This window comes from Pleurodeles waltl, chromosome 7 (assembly GCF_031143425.1).
Source record: "Pleurodeles waltl isolate 20211129_DDA chromosome 7, aPleWal1.hap1.20221129, whole genome shotgun sequence".
NCBI classification, from domain to species: domain Eukaryota; kingdom Metazoa; phylum Chordata; class Amphibia; order Caudata; family Salamandridae; genus Pleurodeles; species Pleurodeles waltl.
The window spans coordinates 799156129-799180384 of NC_090446.1; positions in this window are offsets into that span (position 1 = coordinate 799156129).

Here is a 24256-nt window from a genome sequence, read left to right on the forward strand (position 1 = left end):
GTTATGCCCATTTAAGAGCACCATCACGGCTGTGCGACAGCATCTTATGTGTAGAGCTTTCAATGAGGGACATAATTTCTTCCTCATGGGCATAACCACCGCACAAATACAAAAGAAATGTAGAATGCTTTTGGTCGACAAAACATAAAGGTGGCAGGAAGGATCTGGCCAAGTTTGCTTCCACAGTGGAACCAGATCCTTAGACGGAAAAACTCCCATGCGGATTTGGAGAACAAAATGTCAGATGGTGCCTACAAGGTGAGTCATGAGATAAGGCTGAAGATGCCAGGAAGTATATGTATGTAGGATGAACTAACCATGGTGTAGTCTCACCATGTCTGCTTTATCTGATGTTCAGGAATAGGTTTTAGAAGTCTTGTTAATGATTGTTTTGAGCAAAGAGAAAGCAATATTAGTATCCCATGCTTCATGGGTTGGTCAAGGCTTGTCTAAGTACGGATAATCACCATGATCTATCATCTGGTTGCAGCCCCATTGCCATCCAACAGAGAGTGGCCAACGTGTCAGCAGAAGTGCCTCTTTTTTCAGCACATTTTTATTATTGCCACCCCCAATGAATTGGAGCTTGATGGAACAACCCAATTCCAGCCTCACCTGAGCAGGTGACAAATGCTTCAGTAGATGGAAAATAGACTTAAACTGAACTGACTGAAGCCGGTTAAGCAGAGGGGCATCATTCCCTGTAAGTAACTCCAAGCCATAGGTGAGCAATGGAAGGAATTTCACTAAGATAACCTGCAAAAGATAACTCTGCGATGAGCTGCCTGACATTCTTTCTACCTGTAAAAAGACAAACCGTAGTTTTTTAGCCACCCCTCCTGCTTGCAATAAATGTTCTTTAAACAATAAACTTGTGTCCAGAGTTGCTCTAAGAAATTTGCAGTACTTTACCTGCGCTATCAGTTTGCCATCAGCCTCCCATTTGAACCTAATGTGATTTATGTTTTGTTTGCCCTAAAAGCAGATCACTTTTATTGTAATTTAGCTCAAGACCACATGTGACCACATATTCCACCAATTTGGAAATTAGGCTCTGGAGCCCCAGCTGCGTCTGGCTGAAGAGCACAAAATCGTCTGCATGTTGTAAGACATGCACCGTTTCATTTGCAATTTTTTGGGGGGGTCACATGCCACTTCCGTTAATCTAGAATCAAGTTCTGCTGTATAGAAATTCAGAGCGAGCACGCACCACTGTTTTAATCCATTGTGCACAGGGATCTTAGGGGTGATTCAATCGTCATTTCCAATTTTAACTTGAACCCAAGTATCTATGTGTAGATTTGTAATCACATCTAGCATTTTTGGAGGTAAACCCCATATGGTCATTTTTGCCCATAATGTATGACACTACCCCTTATCAAAGGCAGCTTTTAAATCAACAAAACAGGCATAAAGTGAAATGTGTTTTCTCTTGCCCTTTTTAAGCAAGAAGATTGATTGTGGTGTTCATTACTGCCCTGAAGCCTGTCTGTGTTTATCGAATGATGCTAGTTGCAGAAGTCCAAGCTTCCAAGTGCAATAATAAACAGGAGGCAAAAATCTTAGCTTCCATGTCCATCAAGGCAATTCAACTATAATTTGTTGGATCTGTTCTTGAACCAGCATTATATATGTGATGCATGATACTGCCTCTCCATGATGGTGGTATAACATTGGTAGTAAAGGCCTGAATGAACAATGGAGAAAGAATCGAAGCCCAAAAAGGTTGGGCTTGTTTAAATAAATGGTTGGGGAGACCCATCATGTTTTTAACTTCTTAACCATTAACCGTAATTGTGCATTGGACAGACATTGGGTTTCCGCAGAGGATTGTGGTTCGGGAGTTGAAAGATAACCTTCCACTTTAGGCATAGAGGGTGGCATGTTCCTTGCTTCCTGATCCCCTGCCATAATGAAGTCTGGCCATTCCACTTCTGAAATCCTGCATTGTGGTGGCTGGTTCTCCCGTTTGCAAGAGAGTTAATTTCAGCCCAAAAGTGATGACTATTTTTCATTTTTCTTGCATGTAGAAACTTCAACCAAACATGGGACTGATATGACAGCTTGGCAGACTAAATGTTGTTCTTATATTGTTGCCTTAGGGCTACTATTTGTTGCCTAGATTCAAGGCTGGCCATTGGGTCCTGTAGCCGACGCTTTATAACGGCCCTATTTGTTTTTCTTTTTTTCGAACAAAAGTGAGTTGGTGAACCATGTGGCTCCTTCCTTGTTGATTTTATGATTTTTAATGCTGGTTGCTGCAAAGCGACCCAGGAGTGTCGTAGTCACGGACTCCTAAAAGTGCATCAGATATATACCTTGCAAAGGGCTGTACTGATGTACAAAGTTAGATATAAAAAGGATTATGGGCTCGATTTCCACTCCCTTCCATATTAGATGCCTAAGATTGTAAGCACTTGGTGTAATCAACAAATCATTTGTGTAAGGCACTCTAGAAGTGTTTAACAGCAATTCAACGTGTTGGCCAAAATGGTCACTCTCCACTCTGTCAAGAATACTGTAGTACACGACCATTGAAAATAGCTCCAAGTCATCAAATGTATAATCCAGGATGGAAGTAGACTTGTTTGTGACTCTGGTAAAAGCTGCAGGTTGTTCTTGCGGTAAACAGATGTTTAATGAGTGGAGACACCTGTGTTCCAAAGCCATGACACTTTCCTTCCTGAGCCGGTCATTTTAAAGGCAAGATGTTATTACCATTGGAATTTATTTATCTGCTTTTAACAGTGGAGGTTGTTTTTGGTCAGTATAGCTTCCTAATAGGTGCATTTTAAAATCCCCCAATAGGACCAGCCATGCTCAGGGAAATGTGTATTGTAATGATTTAACTTCATAAGACTTCAAGCTTCCCTGCTTTGCCTTTTTTATTTGGGTGAATGTAGACATTGCACATTAAGAGGCAGGACTCATGGACTAAATGTGAGGTAGTTGGAGCTGAAAATGTAACACAGTGGGCCACTGAGAGACTCAAGTCAATCGTAGCATGTTGCCAAAGCAGATGTGATCCAACGTATATTGACATTCCACCTGCTGGTCTGCCAGTCTTTTTTATTTCCATGGCAGCTAAGTGATATTCCTTAAAGCCTGTAATTTGGAGTCAGCTTCTCCGATCATGTTTCCTGAAACAATGTGATTTTGTATTTTGGCAGGTGATTGATGAAATCTTCTTCTCCTGCCTTGCTATTAAGACCATTTGCATTCCAGGAGCACAAGGATAATATGCTGGAACTATAGCTGCTTGAGATGCATGCTGCCATACTATTCTTTCACATGGCATGTGTTTGAATGGCAAGAGATACCTGTCTCATATAACTGGGTGCACCAGGAGGCACTGTTTGTTGAATCCTGAAATTCAAAGGAGTATAAGGTGGCAGTTCAAGAGGGCCAATCGCTCCCCTTAGCATCTCAGTGCCGTGGGTGTTACTCCTCATTAATAGGCTCTGTTTTGGACAAAGGGGGCTGGGATGGAGCTCTAATGCAGTCCTTGACAATTCTATGCCCCATCTAGAAAAGCTATCCCTATTTTGCCATACTGCTGAGGCAGTCCTGCTGTCTGACAAGGTAACAACTGTTATTTTACTTCCTGGTGAAGCTGGATTAGCCTTAAATTAATTACACTCAAAATTATTAAATTGAAGATGTTTAAGGTATCCATGGCCCAGACCAGCTTTAAGATGGCCCCCCTGTTAAAAAAATTGTGCCTTCCAGTAGACCTATAGTGAGGAATCATCTCAATCCTTACTGATTCTGCTTCTAAACTACCTCCATGCCGTTGAAAATCCTCCTGGTAGTCGTGGACAAAATTCCATGTGGGCTGGCGTGAGCATTGAGATAGCTGTTTTGTGAAATTGTTCGCTAGTGTGTCTCAAGTATATTCTGGAATGGCTGCCTGGGTTGAGTGCTCTACCAAACTGCATGGCAGGGAGTATTTGACTGATTCTGAACTTGACTGAGATTACAGGGTTGATCATTGGCCATAACAGAGGGCTGAGCTGATATTTGAACCTGAGCGAGGGGAGCATGCCTTGGGCTAAGGCCAGTTTGTTGATTGCCCTGAAGGTCCTTTCAGATGTTGTGATGTCTGGTCCGCTAGATTTAAATCATTAGCGTTTAGTGGAATTATGATTGCTGACCAGACTATGCTGTCTGGAGCTACTTGAACAGTGTCTCTCCTTTCTGATTGAGGGGGCTCTGATGGTGTGAACTCTGTAGATTGCCAAAGATTGCGTGGTTCTTTTTGTTGGAAGAGCTGATGAAATGGCTGTAATTTCTGCTGGTCCCCGTCCTCCTCTGAAGGCTGTAAACATCCTGAGGGCAGTAATGCTGGATCTATTTCTTTATTCTGCTTGTTATTTTTGGCCTTCCTAAGACATTTATGCTCTCCCATAGGTGGCTTTGCTTTTTGGATGGCTCAATCCTGAGTCCTTGTGAGAGAGGTCTGTAATGGACTACAGACAAGGGGCTCCAATGAAACCCTCAATATTTTTTTGCTTAGGGGTCCCCTCAGAATGCTTTTCTGTATCCAACAGAGCACCATGACTGGACTCACATATTGGGTTCAGATCGGGGGTGTCCTGCACCATTCTGAACTAGCTTGCTTCATGGTTTGCCTGCTGTAAATTATCACTGTCAAGTTTTGGAGAGTAATAGAGAAGACCTGTTTACACTAATAGTTTTAATCAAAATAATAGCTGGAGAGTAGACACGCGACAAAATTGTTTCATCAATTGTGCTCACTTTATCAACCTTAAAAGAATGAAGTTAGGACAACTTTTGTGAAATTAAACAACTATTACACAGCATCTGCAGAGCCCAATCATGATTATCCAAAGAAATGGAGAGTGACCAGTTTATATAAAGTACTACAACAGTGATAGACACTAGAACAATCTGTTACTCAAATGTATCCTACAGTAAATTCTTCTCACCTTTTTAAGATGAAGACAAGGAGGACAATCATGAAAAACTTGGTATGGGGCAGTGTTAGACCTGTCAGCCTTAGGGTGGTCTTCCTCCTAACGTTTTGCCCTTCTCCTCCAGATATCATTTGTATTGGCCTTTGGACTCTGTTAATTAGTGCTAAAGTGCATGTGCTTACTTCTTAAAACATGGTAACATTGGCATGTCCCCAATTGGCATATTCATTTACCTTATAAGACCATAGCAAAGTGTCAATACAAGGGCCCAGGGCCTGTAAATTAAATGCTACTAGTGGGTCTGCAGAACATGTTGTATTACCCTCTTAAGTAACCTTACAAACCTGGCTCAGGACTGCCATTGCAGGCTGTGTGTGCAGTTTTTAACTGGCATTTCGACCCGGCAAAATACAACTTTTGCCAAGTTTGAGCCTGTTTTGCTAATACATGTAAGTCACCCAAAGAGTAGGCCCTAAACAGCCTACAAGACAGGGTGCAAAGTATTTAAAAAGCATATTATGTAATTTTTAACTTTAAATGTCCTAATAGTAAAATTACATTTTCACTCCTGCGCAGCCTGCTTCTCCCAAAGAATAATATTGGAGTTACCTTATTACGTTTAACAAGCTGTATTTCCCAAATGGGAAGAGGAACATTATTCATGTTTGGGTTCTTTGGAATTGTATAGCAAAATTATCTTTGATGGTAAATTCAGATTTTAATTACTATTTTGAGAATGTCATTTTTTGGAAAGTTAATGTATACAAAAAAAGTGATGAATGTAATGCTTGAATTAATCGAAGCCATTGGTAGGTAGTCAGGGCCGCATCCCAATCCATTATTATTTTGCACACCATGTCACCTCAGTTTGGACACAGCTATATGCAAATCAGTTTAAACCTCGCTCCAGTCGTAACAGTCCAGTCTGAACTCCCAAGTCAGGCCTTCCCTGAACCAGAACACAAACAACTCAGGATTGGTTTCACCCTACTAATGGGCCCATGCATTTTCCTGCTCTAGTCATTTGCAGCTTGTCTCTGGGTCACATGACTGGGTGTGGGTGGCAGTTGGTCTCTGTGTCTTCCTCCTAGACAAACACACTGTGTGCCTGCATGGGCCATTACTGGAAGCATGGAAGGGCAGATTTTGGTACAGCTCACTTATACCTGAATGGGCTGACTCTTGCATTCACACAAAGGATTGCATGTTCCCTGTAGTTAGTCTGGATCCAGGGCAGGAGGCAGTAAACCTCTGGACTTCAAAATGAATACTCTAGAAGTTTCTACCACTACAAAGTAGGTACCAGGTCTAAATATTAGACCTAAAAAAAAAAAATCTTCAGTACACCTCTGGACCTGTGAATTCTCCATAAGGAGGTCTGCTGCACTGCTTTACTTCCAGAAGGACTGCCACTCTTCTGCCTTACTACTCTGCTACTCTGATGCTCTGCTGCCTGCTGCTTTGCTTGTTGAGAAGGAAGACTGATCCTGTACTCTTTATTTCAGGCTGAAGTGGCTACAATGGTCAGCCAGCTGACCTCTTGTTTTAAGCCATAGGGCGAGAACAAGCACCAGAGCTCTCTGCAACCGCAACTGCCAGCTAACCTGCAATTGGCCCACCATGAACCCTTCTGGCCTCTGCTGGAGTCACTTCCTGTCACTCAAGTGGTGTCTATCAGGACATGCACTCTTGGTGGGGCCTCAGTTGAGCTCCCCTGAAGTTTTTGGCCTCTTCGCAATTGTGAATGGGTATGTTCCCACCAAGATCCTGCTGCCACCGCCATCTGTCAACATGAAGTTCCGGTGAACCCAACTCTTCATTCTACCATGACCTGCAACAATGCCAGAAATGCAAGATCAGCACTTCACACTACAGCATAGATAGCTTGCGGGGATCTCCAATACAAAGCTCAAGTAAGTGCCATCTGTGCCATCAGCAGGAAATCTGCACTACAGCAATGACCATCCATGACACCCAACATGCTCTGTATGCTAAATCAATGACCATCTGCGATGCTCTCCCTGCTCCTCATGGCCCCTTCCACTGCAGACGTTACTCTTTGCACTAGACTTTTGGAGCTAACCATCTCTGTGCGACTAATCTGGTCTCTGTGTTCAGCCTATGCTCCATCTTGGTTGGCTTGAACTTGTGACTTTCATACAGTCTTGCATGACCGTCATGATCAGATAAGCCACAAAATGTGCTTTGCGGTTTTTGGCACAATTTTCACTTAATTCTTGAACCTTACATACCTCTGGGCTACTAATTGGAGTTTTGTTGTTTTGATATCAAACTATTTATTACATTTTACTCTATTTTTCTAAACAGGTGTGGGAATGTTCTGGTGTTGTTTATTACAGTTTGAAGCACTGCATAAATACTTTATACATTGCCTCTAAGTTAACCCTGACTCCTTTGTGCCAAACTACTAGAGGATTGAGCACAGGTTAATTTGGGGTTTGCTTTGGATTTCACCCTGACAAAGATTGTGATTGCTGGTTGAGTAGGGTTTCACCCCCGCTACTAGTAACCCAACTTTTCAAAGGATGCAAACATAAGCCATAGTTACAAGTAATTCAGTAATTTAATACAATACTGTGCAGGAAAGACAAGAAGGACTTACTCAAAATATACCATTTAGAAATAAGAAGAACTACAGTGTATGCCAATAATAGCACTGCAAGAAATTGCGTAATTGATTGAGGGGAGTGAAAGCAATGCTCAGTCAACAATCATAATCCTGACAGAGTGAACAAAAAAAGTCTGCAGATTAACCTTTACGTTACGCTCTGGTAGCTTGGCACAAAGCAGTTAGGCTTAATTTAGAGGTAAAATGTAAGGTATGTATGCAGACACAAACAGTAATAAAGTGAAAACACAACACAAGAAAAATCCCAAACCAATTTAAAAAACAGAGCAAAAGGTTTATAATACATTAAATGATACCAGAACAACAAAACTCTAATCAGTATGTTTGGAAATATTCAATTTTAACATTTTAAGTAAATATACTGCCTTTAAGCACAAAGTGCCACTCATCTGGTCTTGCTAGACTGGGGAAATGTCACAAATTGGGTCGGATACAGGGACTAGGTCAGTCCTGTTGAGAAATGTACCTTACCAAAGTCCAGTGCAAAGAGTTCTATTTGTGGTGGAAGAGGCTGCAAGAAGCAAGGAAATTTTTGTAGTTTGTCAATGTTGTAGCAGTTGCATCATTCACAATGAAAGACAGCTGAAAATTGTTTGGGTTTTGCTTATGGACTTTATTGTGGCTGCAGTGACAAAAAATAGAAGCTCATCTATAAAACACAATCTGTCAATTGTGAGTGACTATAACCATTAACTCAGGTATAAAGGATAAGCATGAACCAAGTCAGTGTAAGCAATCACAAACAGTAGAGCACAAAAAAGTAAGAATGAGTAAAAACTACACTAATATGTGAAGTAGTCTCTTGCTAGAGTCAGAAAGACAATGGGCTAATTCAGCTTCTAGGTAACACTGACAAGTGTGCTCTCTCGCCACATAGTGTTGCAGAAATTAAATGCAAGATTAGAACAGTAAAATAGTGGAAAAATAAAGAGTGTCTACTAGGAAAGACAGGCTGTCATTACTAGTGGCCTCCTAATTCAAATGGTGCTGGTAACATCCATCACAGTCACCACTGGAATAAGGAGTTCTGGGAAAACACAGCAGATATACTATTATTCTCACAGACATTTTAGCACCTAAAAGCGAACGCCTGGACCAAAATGAGAATTTATCAGGAGAATCAGACCTGGAAATCAGACTGCCCTGTAATTCATAATTTCTTAGTGGACCCTCAAGGTTCAACTTGTAATAAGCCATATTTTCCCTAAACCTGATGCAACTATTATCCCTGGTATCAGTAACTTCAGGGGTTGGGAAAATCCAGTCCACTTACGAGGTCAGTCATCAAGAGTGCAACAGTTAATAATAAAAATGATTGCATACCTAATTGAAAGAGGCAAAACAAAAGGTGGGCCCTGAGTAAGTAGTGGTGACATTTTATATTTATGTGGTAAAAGTTACTGTTAAAGATTTGTCAAAAGTGCAAATTTTGAGTGACAATATGTTTGTGTGAATTAATAATTTTAATGATACATATAACCATGACTGATGAATTAGTGATTTTGCATTTGAAATGAGATGATTATTTTATTTAGGAGTGTGAAAAATATTGTAGTATAGTTGTGACACATTTTCAGTGTGAGACACTGTTTAATCAAATTTGATGCTATTTCTGGAGTTCTGCTCATCTTCCATTCACACACTACTAATCAGGAGCCTGCTGCAAGTCTTCTCTCCTCACATTATTAGAAAGAGAACAGAAATATGTAGTGTTAATTAAGCTTTGCATTATGTAACTAAAGTATCATTTTGAAGGATTTCCGCTAGAAGTTTCAATGCAAGAATGTAAATAATCATGATTCCATGAACTGTTCTCTAAACAATGTTTCTTACTGCATTGAACATCTCAAGAATACAGTTGCTTAGGAAGCAAGAAAAATAATTCTCTTACTTAAGAGATGTGTGAGTGTTAAGGAGCTTTCAAAATTAAGACATTCTTTTTGATTTAACAATGTGATCTAAACATGACCATACTATGCTGAATCTGCATTTTTAATAATTAATATGCATAGAATGTGCATAAAAAACCCTGGTTTTGAAAGAGCGGTAGCAACCTCTCATTTTCCTCCCAAGACTCTCTCCAAGTATTCTGAGATTTTCTTTCCCACTTAAATATTGTCAGTGATCTTCATGAGACTGAAATTTACTATTCAGATGTAGTTTTATTAACTGATTAGGTTTTGATTATGATTTCTGATTCTGTATTTCTGTATTTCTAAGTCTTCATTAGATGAATGTATTGTTTTATTAACAATTCTGAATCAAAACCTTAATGCTCAACTTTATCTAGAACTCAGTTCTTGAGTGGTGCTAGTTTATAAAATGGTTATACTTTGCTAAGTTTCTTCTGTTGAAGGGGAGGGTAGTCTACTGCAGCTTAATAAACGAGAAGGGTTGTGTAGCCAAACTATCCGAGGTAAATAATATGCTTTGCAATATCAGGGTTCAATAAATTATTGGGTCTCAGCTACTACAATGCAGAGGATGGGTCTGGTAAACTCACCTCCTATTTAAGGGGTCCCCAAAAGATTTGCAGTTTTCTAACTATTTATTTGAAATCAGAGGAGAAAGGAGTTTTTGGAAACTTGCCAATTTTCTGGTGTTAGATCCTTCTGGAAGCGGACTAGTCGCAATGACTGTGGGTTCCTGAAAGGAGTTTGAGTGTAAATATAACTAGGGAGAAAATGAGTTTGTGAGATTTGTGAATGTATTTTGAAGAATGAGGCATGATGATAGATTTCTGTCTTTGTGTTAAATTGTTTGGGTATGTAATGGCGATTGAGGGTTCAATTGGTGGATTGTTTACTGTTGGGATGATGTATTTATTCATAGTATTAATCCTATTTCAAGATTAACAGGTTAGTAGAAGGAATAGAGTTAGCTATCAGATTTGTTGTAAATCCAAGATCAGGAGATATTAATTATTTGTATGTACTGTGGTGTGAAGAGTGAGGTGCTACTTACACATTGGTAGCGACTATCAACTAACAAAAATGTTCTTTTCAGGCTTGAGCATTTAACTTGAGTTGCTGTACTTACCCTGAGTGCACATGATGAAGTATATTAACTTGAGGTGGATTTCTGATGGTCAGGATTTGCCTAATGAGCTCTTTGCAGAATTGTTGTGATCTGTTCTCTTTATTTGTTCACATTTTCAGACTTTATTGTTTGAAACCGGGCAATTTTAAACAACTGATTTATATTTCCTTTCTATGGTAAACAGATGAAGATTTATTGATTCAATGTGGGATGCGCTCACTGGTGACGGCAGCAGGGGTGGGACGAGGCCCCTTTCAAAACTTTTGCGTGCCCGCTTCCTGGCGGGACGCGCTCACTGGTGATGGCAGCAGGGGCTGGACGAGGCCCCTTTCAAACCTTTTGCGCACCCGCTTGGCGGGATGCGCGCGGGACGTGCCCGGGTGAAGCCTGGGCTAAGGGTGGGCCCGTCCTGCACCTGTCGGTGACCGGAGGAGGCTGGGCTGGGCCACACCATTTTCATCTTGATACTGTGGTCAGTGATTAACGGTTGAACCCACCGTAGTCGTGAGGATAACACACCGCTATAGGTGAGCAGCATTTGTGCCCTTCTGACGTTCTAGTGTTTCCAACAAGGCCCCAGTGGGGTGGAAACAGGGTGGGAACAGTGGAGGCAAAGTGCCTATAGCAAAAGGATGACTAAAAATACCTGCTGGATAAAAAGAGTCCAAATAGTCAAGATGGGCAGACGGAAGGGGGGGGGGGATACACTTGGAAAAGGCTGGTAACAACAAGACCCTAGATGGATTTCTCCAAAAAGCAGTTGGAGCACTAGAAAAGGAAATTGAAATGGTGGAACGCCGTCTAACTGCCCCCCCCCACTGACGGGAGTTAATTGCCTATCCCTATCCCCACCGCAAATTCCAACTCAATCCCTCCATCCACCCGATTTACAGCCTGCCTCGGCTATCTCACCTCTAACTACCCAAGAGTCTACTGTGGAGACCCAGGAAAATGCCACACAGCCATCAGAACTTACACAGCCACTCTTAGATAGGTCTGTACCCAATCCAGAGCACAACACAAATGGCAAAAGAAAACGAGGTGAGGTAAATCTAAGGAACAAACCAGCCCGCATCTTGAGCTCCCCCAATCATGCTGCACCAACTCGGAACAAGGACTATATATTAGCTCAAGCATCTATCGATGATCGTCCAGCAATTGATTATATAATTGAACACATAAAAGACGAGCTTTCCAAAAGGCTACACCCTATAACATCTCGCCTACAAGCCATTGAGGAGAAACTAGAAGGTCTTATCAAGCCCATGCAGATGATCTCCCCCATCTCACCGGACTTGCAGTATTCCCGCCAAATTCTTCCCCCAAGCCTACTAGGCAATAGCCCCAGTAGCCTCCCCCTACCATTGGGCATGGATCACAACCCTTCAATGAACTGCCTTGATCCTCTATACCAATCAGTGAGGGCTCCAACTGCTAGGCTGGTCAATGCCTCAAAAGACAAGTGTTTTAAGACTGCCACTCCCTTTCCGAGGGGGAATGAAGGAGCTGCTTCTTCCAGTAACATGGGAACAAAATCCTACAAAGATACCCCTGATCAGAACTACTCACCAACAGATCGGATGTATAGGGATCAAGGAACCAATCCGAAAACTTTACATCTACCGCCGGAAGCCTGCCCATACGTTCTTGTTATCACGAGTGTCCTTACTAATAACTTAAAACCAATATTCCCGAATCATTCACAGAACTAAAAAATAAGGTCATTCATTGGTTACATAGTAACGCTAGATTTGCATTCCATATGGTACCCTCAATATTAATGGTGAGGAGGGTGGGTTGGGTAGGTCCACTTAAGAACCCCGGCACAGGGGATTGTATTGTTATCAATTTTGATGCACCCACCCTTGTCCAGCAGCTCTCTTTGAATGTGTGCAAATCCAACCCTCTAGGGGGAGAAGTATCTCTGTGTAGACTCCAGGCTTTCTACCCTCATAACGTTTTACCAGCTATTAAGGGGGCACCAATGCCACCTAGAGGTTCTTCTAGTTCGCAGATGCAGCTTGCCTCCCAGTTAGGACATAACTCCCTTTCACCATCTCTTTCTGAAATTGATTGACTAAAAATCAGCCCCGCGCATGGCCCATCTAAGCCTCAAGAAACTAGAAATTGGGATAAGAATTATCCTATAGCCGGAACTATTAAAACACAAGGAATAGGATTAGGCAGTCCTGAGGCTGATCAGATTTTCACCGTAGACATCAGAGACTCCACACTAACCCTCACACCAGCCCAGATAGAACTCCCTAGGATGGAAAACAGTCCCCCTCTTTCCCTCTGTGATCAGAGTAGGGAGATCTGTATTTGGGGAGCTAGTAAGGAGGGTAAGGCGCACGAGATCAACCCAGCCCCAGATTTAATAGTTCCCAGTAACCGTAGGTCCTCTACACCTGTCCGGGCATTCGAACTGACTATGCCAGGCCCCGATCTAAATGGGGCAAATAACACCTTGGGTGATAATGTAGCGGAAAATCCAACTGAGGCTAGTCTAGTTATGATTGAAAGGGGTATTAAACCTCCCCATGGCACTTCATTTGCAAGAGGGCACTCTACGGCCAAAGTGCCCCAAGACAAAATAGACGGTTTAGACACAGTTCTTAGTTGGAACATTGCAGGGCTGGAGAATAAAATGAGTATCCCTGAATGGGGCAAATTTATAGATGAACACAAAATATGCCTTTTTCAAGAAATGTGGGCATTGGAGCCCAAACATAGAATTGGTTTAAAAAGCTATTGGGTCCCAGCAAGTAAGGCGAACTCCGGGAGGCCCTCAGGTGGGCTGCTCATATGGCTTAGCTGCTCCCTCAAATGCCGGGTTGAAATAGTAGATATGGGCTGTCCCGATCTGATGGGTTTATCAATACAATCCCTTAAGGAGAAACCGCTCCTAATAATCAACATCTATAACAGGAGCTTGGGTAGCAAATATGAGTCAGATGCTTTGACTATTTTGGACAGTTTCCTTTCCTGCAAATCCTCCTCCCACTTTATTCTCATTGCAGGGGATTTTAATGTTACTTTCGAACCCTATTCGTTGGCCCAGGAACTATATAAAGAAGGGGACGCTTATTGGGGTATCCCCCAACTGGTGTCAAGCAAAAGACCGAGAATGAACAGACTTACACATCAAATTGTGGACATCACACTGGCACATGGCCTTCGGGCCTGTAACGGTCGTTCCCGCTCGGACCTTGATCTTCATCCTACATTTAGGCGTGGAACCCAGAAGAGCCAGATAGACTATATTTTGCTTGATATTCGGTTGTGGAGTCATATGGCTGACATGAAGATTGTAGAACATGAGGAAAGTGATCATGAGCCACTGATTTTATCGGTTAGGAGTCTATTACCTCTACTTGAAGCCCCTTGCCCCAAGATTTATGAGCAGCAGCTCGCATTGACAAACAATAGACGAAACGTCAAATGGGAATTTGTGAGCACTGACACATGTCCAATGATATCAGTGCATAGCCAGTTGGCTGACCATATGGAGCGTATACCCCTGCTTTTAGAAGATGGTGAAGGGCTCATAGCAGCCCACACACAACTATTTAATTCTTTAAAATACCTTTTCACCAAAGAGATTGCCATCAAAGCAAAAAAGAAGTGTAATGCAAGGTGGTTTAGTGCCGCATGCAGGGAAGCACAGCACAAACTATTGAGAGCTCTAGGAGGGGGCCAGACAGAGCATATAAGGCAAGCAAGGAAAGATTACAAATACGAACGAAGTAGAGCCCGCAGGAGCTGGGATGAACTCAGATGGGCCTCCCTTCTGGAGTCTGCAAAAGCTAATGATACCTCGAAATTCTGGAAACTGGTGGTAGATGCTAGTGAAGAACCTAACCGTTTGCCTGGTGCCTCAATACTCCCTGTAGAATGGACAGATCACTTTGGCCGATTATATTCTGGGACTACAGGTGTTACTGCCAGGGAATTGAACCATATTATGACCTCTGAGACCTTCCCAATCAAATTCACCCTGGCAGAAACCAAGGCTGACATTGCCTCACTGAAATGGGGAAAGGCCCCCGGCCTTGATAAAATCCCAGGTGACCTGTACAAGACAAGTCCAGATATATGGGCCCCATACCTGAACTTTGTCTCTAATGCAGTAGCTGCAGGAGCGCCTGTCCCGAGCTCCTGGAAGGGAGCGGAGATAGTTCCCATCTTCAAGAAAGGCAGCCCCTCTGACCCTGCCAACTACCGTCCAATCTCCTTACTTGATAATTTCGAAAAAATGTTTGCAAAGCAAGTCCTGTTTCATCTTGAAGAATGGATTCTAGAAACCAATGTCATTTCCAATTTGCAAGCAGGGTTTAGGCCAGCAGTCAGTACCATAGATCAAGTCTTAAGATTCCTAACAATCAAATGGAAGACTGTGGAAGCAGGAGGGGGTAACCTGTTTGTGGTCTTCATTGACCTTAGAGCCGCATTTGATCTGGTCCCCAGGAACCAGCTATGGCTGACATTAGCCAACATGGGCATCCCAAATGGTCTTTTGAAACTTATGGCCCGATTACACAAAAACACTTATGCACAAATTAGGAGTGATAAGGATGGCGATTTAACAGATCAAGTTGCCATTGAACGAGGAGTCAGACAGGGCTGTGTCCTAGCCCCTACCCTTTTCCTCCTATACATAAACAATTGCATTAACTATTTAGCAAACTGCACCAATGACTCCCCTAAGCTGGCCGGGAATAAAGTGCCATGCCTGCTTTATGCGGATGACACTATCTTGCTGGACAAAACTCCCATGGGAATCCAAAATCTGGTTAACCAGTTCGGTGTATTTTGCAGATTACGGGCTGAATATCAATGCCAAGAAAACAAAACCTATGATATATAGGGCGTCATTCTGACCTGGCGGCCGGTGACCGCCAGGGTCACCGACCATGGGAGCACCGCCAACAGGCTGGCGGTGCTCCCGAGGGCATTCTGACCGCGGTCAGAAAGGGTAAACCGCCGGTCTCCCGCCGGTTTACCGCTGCCCCATTGAATCCTCCATGGCGGCGGAGCGCGCTCCGCCGCCATGGGGATTCAGACACCCCCTACCGCCATCCTGTTCATGGCGGGAAACCCGCCATGAACAGGATGGCGGTAGGGGGTGCCGCGGGGCCTACGAATCAGTGCCTACAGACTATGCAAATATGATACTTTCACGCTGATAGTAAGTTCTGTTTCTAAATATCTGTCAGCAGCATGGACAATCCGTAGTAGAACTATTTTAGACCTTAGACTACTGGCTGAAGAAAGGTCCAGCAGTTAGTGGACGAGGATTTTCTGACAGTTAGGGATTTAAAATATATTTATCTGTGTTGATCTATTCATGATATTATATTTTATTTTTGTTTCTTCTCATTTAAATCGGTTCATAGTATCTTAGCACATAGCACTTAGCAAATGGTAAGATTTAATTCCCCTGAACAATTTACTCAAGACATGAGGCTAACTCTATGGAACCCTTTTAACTGTTTGGTTTTTAATTTTCGCAAGCAGGAAGTATTTTATGAAGTATTATGAACCATTTTTATGTATAAACTTGTTCTGGAATAGTTTTTTATAGGTATCATTAGAAAAGACTTGGTATACCATCTGTCACGACTCACGTGCTGCTTGCGCCTGGAATTTGCAGATCTGGTGGCGTGAATCTTCAATGTTCGGCTTTGGCCCAAAAAGGGGCGACTCTTTCTGGTAGCCACGGTGCTGTAGGCAATGGAGACACCAAGAACAGACCGTGCCCTTCAGAAAGTAGCGCCAGAGGGAAAAAACCCCTTAAAAAGGGGAAAAAACCTCCAAACAGGAAGACTCCTGGAGAAAAACAAGAACAAACAAACAGGAATCCAAAGAAGCAAAAATCAGAAAACACAGAATGCTGAATCCAAAACCAAAAGGCAAGGAAATCAGGAGCGAAGACACTAACTGAGCAGAAAGTGTTGCAGCGCAAAGAAAGAGGAAAAACACAGCCCTTATATACCAAAAAACAGGAAGTGACCCACAGGAAGTAAAAGGACACCATCTTAGATAGGGAAACAATACATAGAACAGAATAGTAGAGGAACCATAGAGAATAGGGAACAAGGAATGCTGGGAAAGCACAGGAATCTGGGAAGGAGGAAAAAACATAAAGAAAGGCACACAACAGACTGCAAAAAAGAAGAAAGGACAAAGAAACGAAGAAAAACAGGTAAGAGGGTTCAGAGACCCCTGGGACAGTGAAAGGCAGAAGGAAGAACGAGGCCCCAAGCAAATCTGGGGCCTCGAAACGCGCAGGAGAGGCTGGGGGCGCGCCGCGTCTTAATAACGCGGTGCGCGGCCCGAGCCGAACGCCCGGCAGAAGTCGAGCTCTCGGCTCGCGCCGCGCGGTGCGGCGCGACAGTAGGTCCCCCTCCCGAAGGCCCAGGTTTAAGAGGGAATAAACAGTGAAAGTGTTGAATCAGGAGAGGAGCGTGAACGGAAGAGGCATCTTCCCATGAACATTCACTGAGAGGATAACCCTTCCAATGAATCAGATACTGAAGTCGTTTATGAAAAAGACGAGAGTCACAAATTTCCTGCACTTCATATTAAGGAACATCATCCACAACGACAGGAGGTGGACAAGGAAACTGACGTGAGTAAGGATCAGGCACATAAGGTTTAAGCTGAGAAACATGAAAAACCGGATGGATCTTCCATGTATGGGGTAAGTGAAGACGGACAGTGACAGGATTGACCAACTGGAGAATACGGAAAGGCCCATAGTAACGAGGTGTGAACTTGTTTTGAGAGAGACGTGAGGGCAAGAATTTGGAGGAGAGCCAGACTTTATCTTGCAGATGATAATTTGGATTGGTTGTACGTCTCTTGTCTGCAGCCTTCTTCATATACCTCTTGGTATGTAACAAATTAGATCGAATTAGTTTATGGAGTTGGAGAAGGCGTTTGGAGAAATAGGTAATAGCAGGTAGAGGAGAGTTGGATTGTGGAGAAGTAGGAAAAGAGGTAGGATGAAAACCATAGGAACAGAAAAAGGGAGTGACCTTGGAGGCACTATGGACTGAGTTATTGTACGAAAATTCAGCTAAAGAGAGGTAAGTGCTCCAGTTACTTTGGGTAGAATTGCAAAAGCATCGAAGATATTGCTCTAGTCCTTGGTTCAGACGCTCAGTCTGTCCGTTGGTCTGAGGATGGAACCCTGAAGACAGGGCTCTATTTATATTCAGTGTTTTACAAAAATGCTTCCAAAATCGGGAGATGTACTGAGGTCCTCTATCAGATATTATGGTATGTGGAAGTCCATGGAGACGGAAGACATGATCTATGAATATTTGACTTAGTTCTAGAGAAGTAGGCAGCTTTTTTAGGCCAGTGAAATGAGCCGTTTTTGTGAAAGAATCCACTGTGACCATGATAACCCGGTTTCCTGCTGATGGTGGGAGTGAACACATAAAATCAGTAGAGATAGTATGCCATGGGGCCGATGGAACAGGCAAAGGCTGTAGTAATCCTGCCGGTCTGGTGTGAGGTATTTTGACTTGGGCACATATGGGACAGGCCTGAACGTATTTTTCCACATCCAGTTTCCAGGTAGGCCACCAGAAAAATCGTGAAAGTAGTTCTTGTGTGGCTTTGGTGCCTCTGTGACCAGCTACAGGGGAATCATGGCACATTTGTAATGCTTTCTTTTGCACCTTGTTTGTAGGGAGGAATATCAGGTCTTGGTAATAAAAATATCCTTGTTTCTTGTACAATAATGGTCTTAGTTCTTCTATGTCATGGTCCGATAGGTTGGCGTATTCTTGTTGTACTTCTTCCAGGAAAGACTGAGCCACTCCAATGATCTTACTGGGTTCTAGAAGATACTGGGATGAGGAAGGAGAACACTCTGGATATCGGCGAGACAGAGCATCAGCCAGAATGTTTTGAGATCCTGGAATATATGTAATATAAAAATCGTACTGACTGAAGAAAAAGGCCCAGCGGGCCTGACGACTATTCTGGCATACAAAATTTCTTAAACATTGTAAATTACGGTGGTCTGTCCTCACCTCAAATGGTTCCTTGGAACCCATCAGAAACTGTCTCCACTCAAGGCAGGCTGTTTTCAGAGCCAATAATTCCCTTTCAAGTACGGAATAATGTTGTTCAGCTGTGGAAAGGATATGAGACAAATAGAAAACAGGATGTTCAAGGCCATCATCCTCTTGTCGTTGGAGTAAGACAGCTCCGATGGCTCTCTCAGAAGCATCAGTTACTACTATAAATTGTTTGGTGGTATCTGGATGTCTTAAGATGGGGGCTTGGGTGAAGGCTCTCTTTAAGCTTTGAAAGGCTGCTTCAGCAGCCTCAGTCCAGACAAACCCCTTCTTTAAATTGTCCTTCTTTAAGGTGTGAGTTATGTGGCTAGTCTGACTGGCAAAGTCTAGAATGAATTGTCGATAGAAGTTTGCTAAACCTAGGAAACATTGTGTTTCTTTTATGGTAGAAGGAGAAGGCCACTCTAGGATAGCTTGTACCTTTTCTTGATCCATAGCTATGCCGGTGGGACTTAAATGATAGCCCAGATATTTGACTTCCGTCATGTCGAACTCACATTTCTCTGGTTTGCAAAATAGTTGATGATCACGAAGTCTTTGAAGAACTTGTTTCACATGGGAAGTATGGAGTTCAGGATTTCTAGAATAAATAAGAATGTCATCTAGGTAGATCACGACTGTCTGATTCAGTAGGTCTGAAAACACTGAGTCCATAAATCTCTGGAAGATTGCGGGGGCGTTAGTAAGACCAAACGGCATAACCCTATATTCAAAATGGCCAAATGGGGTCCTGAATGCTGTCTTCCATTCGTCGCCTTCTCTTATGCGTAAAAGGTGGTAGGCTCCTCGTAAATCCAATTTAGTAAAACATTGGGCCCCTCTGATTGCTTCCAGTATGTCCCTGATGAGAGGCAAAGGATAACGATCTTTAATGGTAATTTTATTCAGACCTCGAAAATCCAGGCACGGACGAAGATCCTTAGTCTTCTTGGGCACAAAAAAGAGAGGGGCCCCAGCCGGAGACGACGATGGAACAATAAGACCACTCTGTATATTTTCGTCCAGATACTCCCTTAGAACTTCCTTTTCGGGTTCCGTGAGGGAGTACATCCTCCCAAAAGGAACAATTGTGCCGGGTTCCAATGGAATTGCACAATCATATTCTCGATGTGGAGGTAGCACAGGTTTTGACGGTTTTTGGAAAACATCCTGAAACTCCAAATAGTGGTCTGGGACCCCTTGGACCGTATTAATGGACATACCAGTGCACCTTCAGTAGCTAAGGATCTTTTCGGAGACCAATACTTGTCGGAAGTAAAACAGTTCTCATGACAAAATTGCGAAGACAAAGAGACTGTCCGGGTAACCCAATTTATATATGGGTTATGTCTGATGAACCACGGAATTCCAAGAATGATGGTATGGTTAGGGGACGTAATAAGATCGAAGGAGATGTGTTCTTGATGGTTTCCCACCTGTAGACTTAACATCAGGGTAGTGGTGTCTACAGGACCAGAGGATATCAAAGATCCATCCACAGTGTGTACCTGTTCGGGTACTTCTTTTGCTTGAGTAGGAACTAGGTTAGCAGCAGCCCACGTCTTGTCCATGTATATACCACTAGCACCACAATCTAGTAATGCCATAGTCTTTTCTTGACGACCGTCAGGAAGTTGTAACAGGACAGGAAAGATGAACAAGGCAGTTGTATTGTCATTAAAGGAGCTGATGGAAGGTATAGCTGTAGATCCCGTCCCCTCCCTTCTTACAGAGGACGGGAGGTGGCGTTTCCCGAAGGCCTGAACGGACGTACTGGACAGGTACGGAGCATGTGACCAGCAGAACCACAATACAGGCACAACCCTCTCTTGCGTCTGTCTTCTCGTTCACTAGCAGAGAGCGGACCTCGGGTAGTATCCACCTGCATGGGTTCCCCTTCGATGTCTCTAGCAGGAGTGCGAGGTTCCTCGGAACGCTGCAGGTATGCACGTGAGCTACTTGGCTGGGCAAACCCTCTACTCCTTTTCTTTTCCGATCTCCGTTCCTGAAGACGATATTCGATGGACAGTGCTTGATCCATCAGGCCACGAAGATCTTCCGCTCTGGTAGAATGCACTAGTTCATCCTTTATTTCTTCTTTGAGTCCTCTACGAAATAATGTTACCAGAGTACGTTCCACCCAAGTGGTCTCTGCCGCCAGCTGACGAAAACGGGTTATATATTGCAGGACGTCTTGGGAGCCTTGTTGGATGTCGCACAAGGCTTCTTCAGCGGAGGCTTCCAATCCAGGACGGCTAAACATCTGTTTGAAGCGACTCACAAAGGCGGAATAGTCTGACAATACAGGGTCGTTGGAGGACACCATCGGGGTTGCCCAGGCCAAGGCTGGACCGGATAAGGCACTGATAAGATAACCCACCTTGGTCCTGTCGTGGGAGAATTGAGTAGGTCGGAAGGCGAAATACACCGTTAAAGCATCCAAGAACTCGCGAAGCTTGGTTGGTTCACCAGAGAAACAAGGGGTAGAAGCGGAGATTGTCGGAACATCACTGGTGCGGAGGGCCAAAGCCTGTCGTAACGCAGCATTTTCATTACGTAGTTGTTGCAATTCCTGGGCTTGTTGCTGAATCGTGGTCAACAGAGATTGCTCCGGATCTGCAGCAGCCGCCACTGTATTATCCATGGTGTTTGAGGACGTCGGAATGGTAGGGCGCTGCAATCTGTCACGACTCACGTGCTGCTTGCGCCTGGAATTTGCAGATCTGGTGGCGTGAATCTTCAATGTTCGGCTTTGGCCCAAAAAGGGGCGACTCTTTCTGGTAGCCACGGTGCTGTAGGCAATGGAGACACCAAGAACAGACCGTGCCCTTCAGAAAGTAGCGCCAGAGGGAAAAAACCCCTTAAAAAGGGGAAAAAACCTCCAAACAGGAAGACTCCTGGAGAAAAACAAGAACAAACAAACAGGAATCCAAAGAAGCAAAAATCAGAAAACACAGAATGCTGAATCCAAAACCAAAAGGCAAGGAAATCAGGAGCGAAGACACTAACTGAGCAGAAAGTGTTGCAGCGCAAAGAAAGAGGAAAAACACAGCCCTTATATACCAAAAAACAGGAAGTGACCCACAGGAAGTAAAAGGACACCATCTTAGATAGGGAAACAATACATAGAACAGAATAGTAGAGGAACCATAGAGAATAGGGAACAAGGAATGCTGGGAAAGCACAGGAATCTGGGAAGGAGGAAAAAACATAAAGAAAGGCACACAACAGACTGCAAAAAAGAAGAAAGGACAAAGAAACGAAGAAAAACAGGTAAGAGGGTTCAGAGACCCCTGGGACAGTGAAAGGCAGAAGGAAGAACGAGGCCCCAAGCAAATCTGGGGCCTCGAAACGCGCAGGAGAGGCTGGGGGCGCGCCGCGTCTTAATAACGCGGTGCGCGGCCCGAGCCGAACGCCCGGCAGAAGTCGAGCTCTCGGCTCGCGCCGCGCGGTGCGGCGCGACACCATCTGCTTTAAACCGATTCATAGTGTCTTAGCACATACCACTTTGCAAATGGTAAGATTTAATTCCCTTGAACAATTTACTTAAGACATGAGGTTAACTCTATGGCACCATTTTAAATGTCTGGTTTTTAATTGTTGCAAGCACGAAATATTTTACGAAGTATTATGAACCATTTTTCAAGTATAACTTGTTCCAGAATAGTTTTTACAGGTAGCACCAGAAAAGATTTGGTATACTATCTGTTCCTCTTTTAAACTGTCTTGGTAAATGGTATCCAATAAGCAAGGAGGTACCAACTGAGGAGTTCTATTTAACATTTGGTCTGTTGGACAAGCAGTGTATTAACTGCTATTGTTTTCTTCTTTTCGTGATGCTTATGATCTTTATTTTTTCTCTGTATGAACGGTTCATTCTTATGCTTTTTAATGGTCTAATTTCAGACCGAATAAACTATTGAATGTGGTTTAATGTGGTTCTGTAAATGTTTTCCTGTTTACAAATAAGTTGCGCTGTGATTATTTGCTCAGCCAGGGAGCTGCACTGGGACTGGTGAAATATCACCACGAAGCAGCTTTGTGATTGGTTGGTTGCTAGCATAGTTTCAGTGTGATTGAGCAAACTCTGAAAGAGCTCCACTGCTACTAGCAGTTATTCGCTAAGGTTGTTTATGGTTTTATTGTGATTTTGAGTTTGATTCTATTTTGTGCAAAATTATTGGTGGTATGTTTTCAAAACCTAAACCAAACAGAGTGATCCATAGAGAGGGTCAGAAATGAGTGACTGAAGGAACACCAGCATATGAAATGATGTTAGAGGTTGGGTATTACCTGCATACACCTGGATCTCTGAATGGAATAAATACACCACACAATGAGATTTTACAATTTCCATTGAAGTATACCTTTGATATTAAAAAGCTAGGTTCCCTAAGACAAACCATGTATGAATTGAAGCCAATGCCGAGAACCACATAGTTGGAGAATCTTAATAAATGGGATAGCATGGTGACTTAAAAGGAAAGATCTGAAAGATAAAAAACGTAAAGAAGTAATTCAGGGGCTGGTTGATAGTAAACTAGATTTCCAAGTGAAAAATGGGTGGGACAAAATGCTAGAGTGTCTGAACGAGTTAATAGAGGAGAGCAGGATAAGGAGAAATTTAAGAAAAAGAAGGTGTTGTCAGATGATGATCAAATTTGAAGGGCATTCTTGGCCTCCTCTGTATACAGATAGATAAATGGAGACAACCCAATCTGTTGATAAGGATGATGGGGGAGGTACAGGAATGTTATACATCCCTACAGGGATTCTACTGAGTGTCCCAAAAAAGCTGACAGTCATAATGGCAGTGCTTAGTATTAGTAGTACCACAGGATCAAGTACATGTTTCCCTTGTGAGAGCTGTGGTAGTAGAGCCACAGCCTGAAGAAATTTCTATTGGAGTAGTGAAAATTTAATTTGGTGAAATGTTGCAAGGAAATGTGGATTTGAACAGGTTATTTAATTGCAATGTAGATGAAATGAGATATTTAATAAAAGAAGCAGGTTGGTGTGCCATTAAAACTCATGACAAATAAGAGGAATTAGCTGATGAGCTAGATGTTGACATTAGCAAGATGAAAATGTAAAACAAAATCATAACATGGATTTAACCCATGATGAAACTAAAGAAATGGGTTTAATTACTTTAAGAGCTCATATTAAGGACCTAATTGAGAACACAAGTGATTGAAATGATTTGAAGAAATAGCAAAAATGGAAGAAAAAGTAAGCAAATAAAAGGAAAATGGGGGACTGTGGGAAGGACTATCAGAAGTGATTCAGAAGTAGGGATAACCACAATAGTAGAATTACCCCTACCGGAAGTAAATGGAGGAAATCCGGTGCATGGTCTGTGGACAAGGGCAGATTTATATGCTTTTGCAAATAACTTTCTGAAATTGAGATAAGACCCAGAAAGGTGGCAGCAGGAAAAACATCAGTTGACACACATTTCTCTAATGTTATGGGCTGATTTGAAGATGTTTTTGAGGTCGTACTGGATGGCCAACACAAGAACCAGCAAATTAGATAGCAGACAAATACCAGGA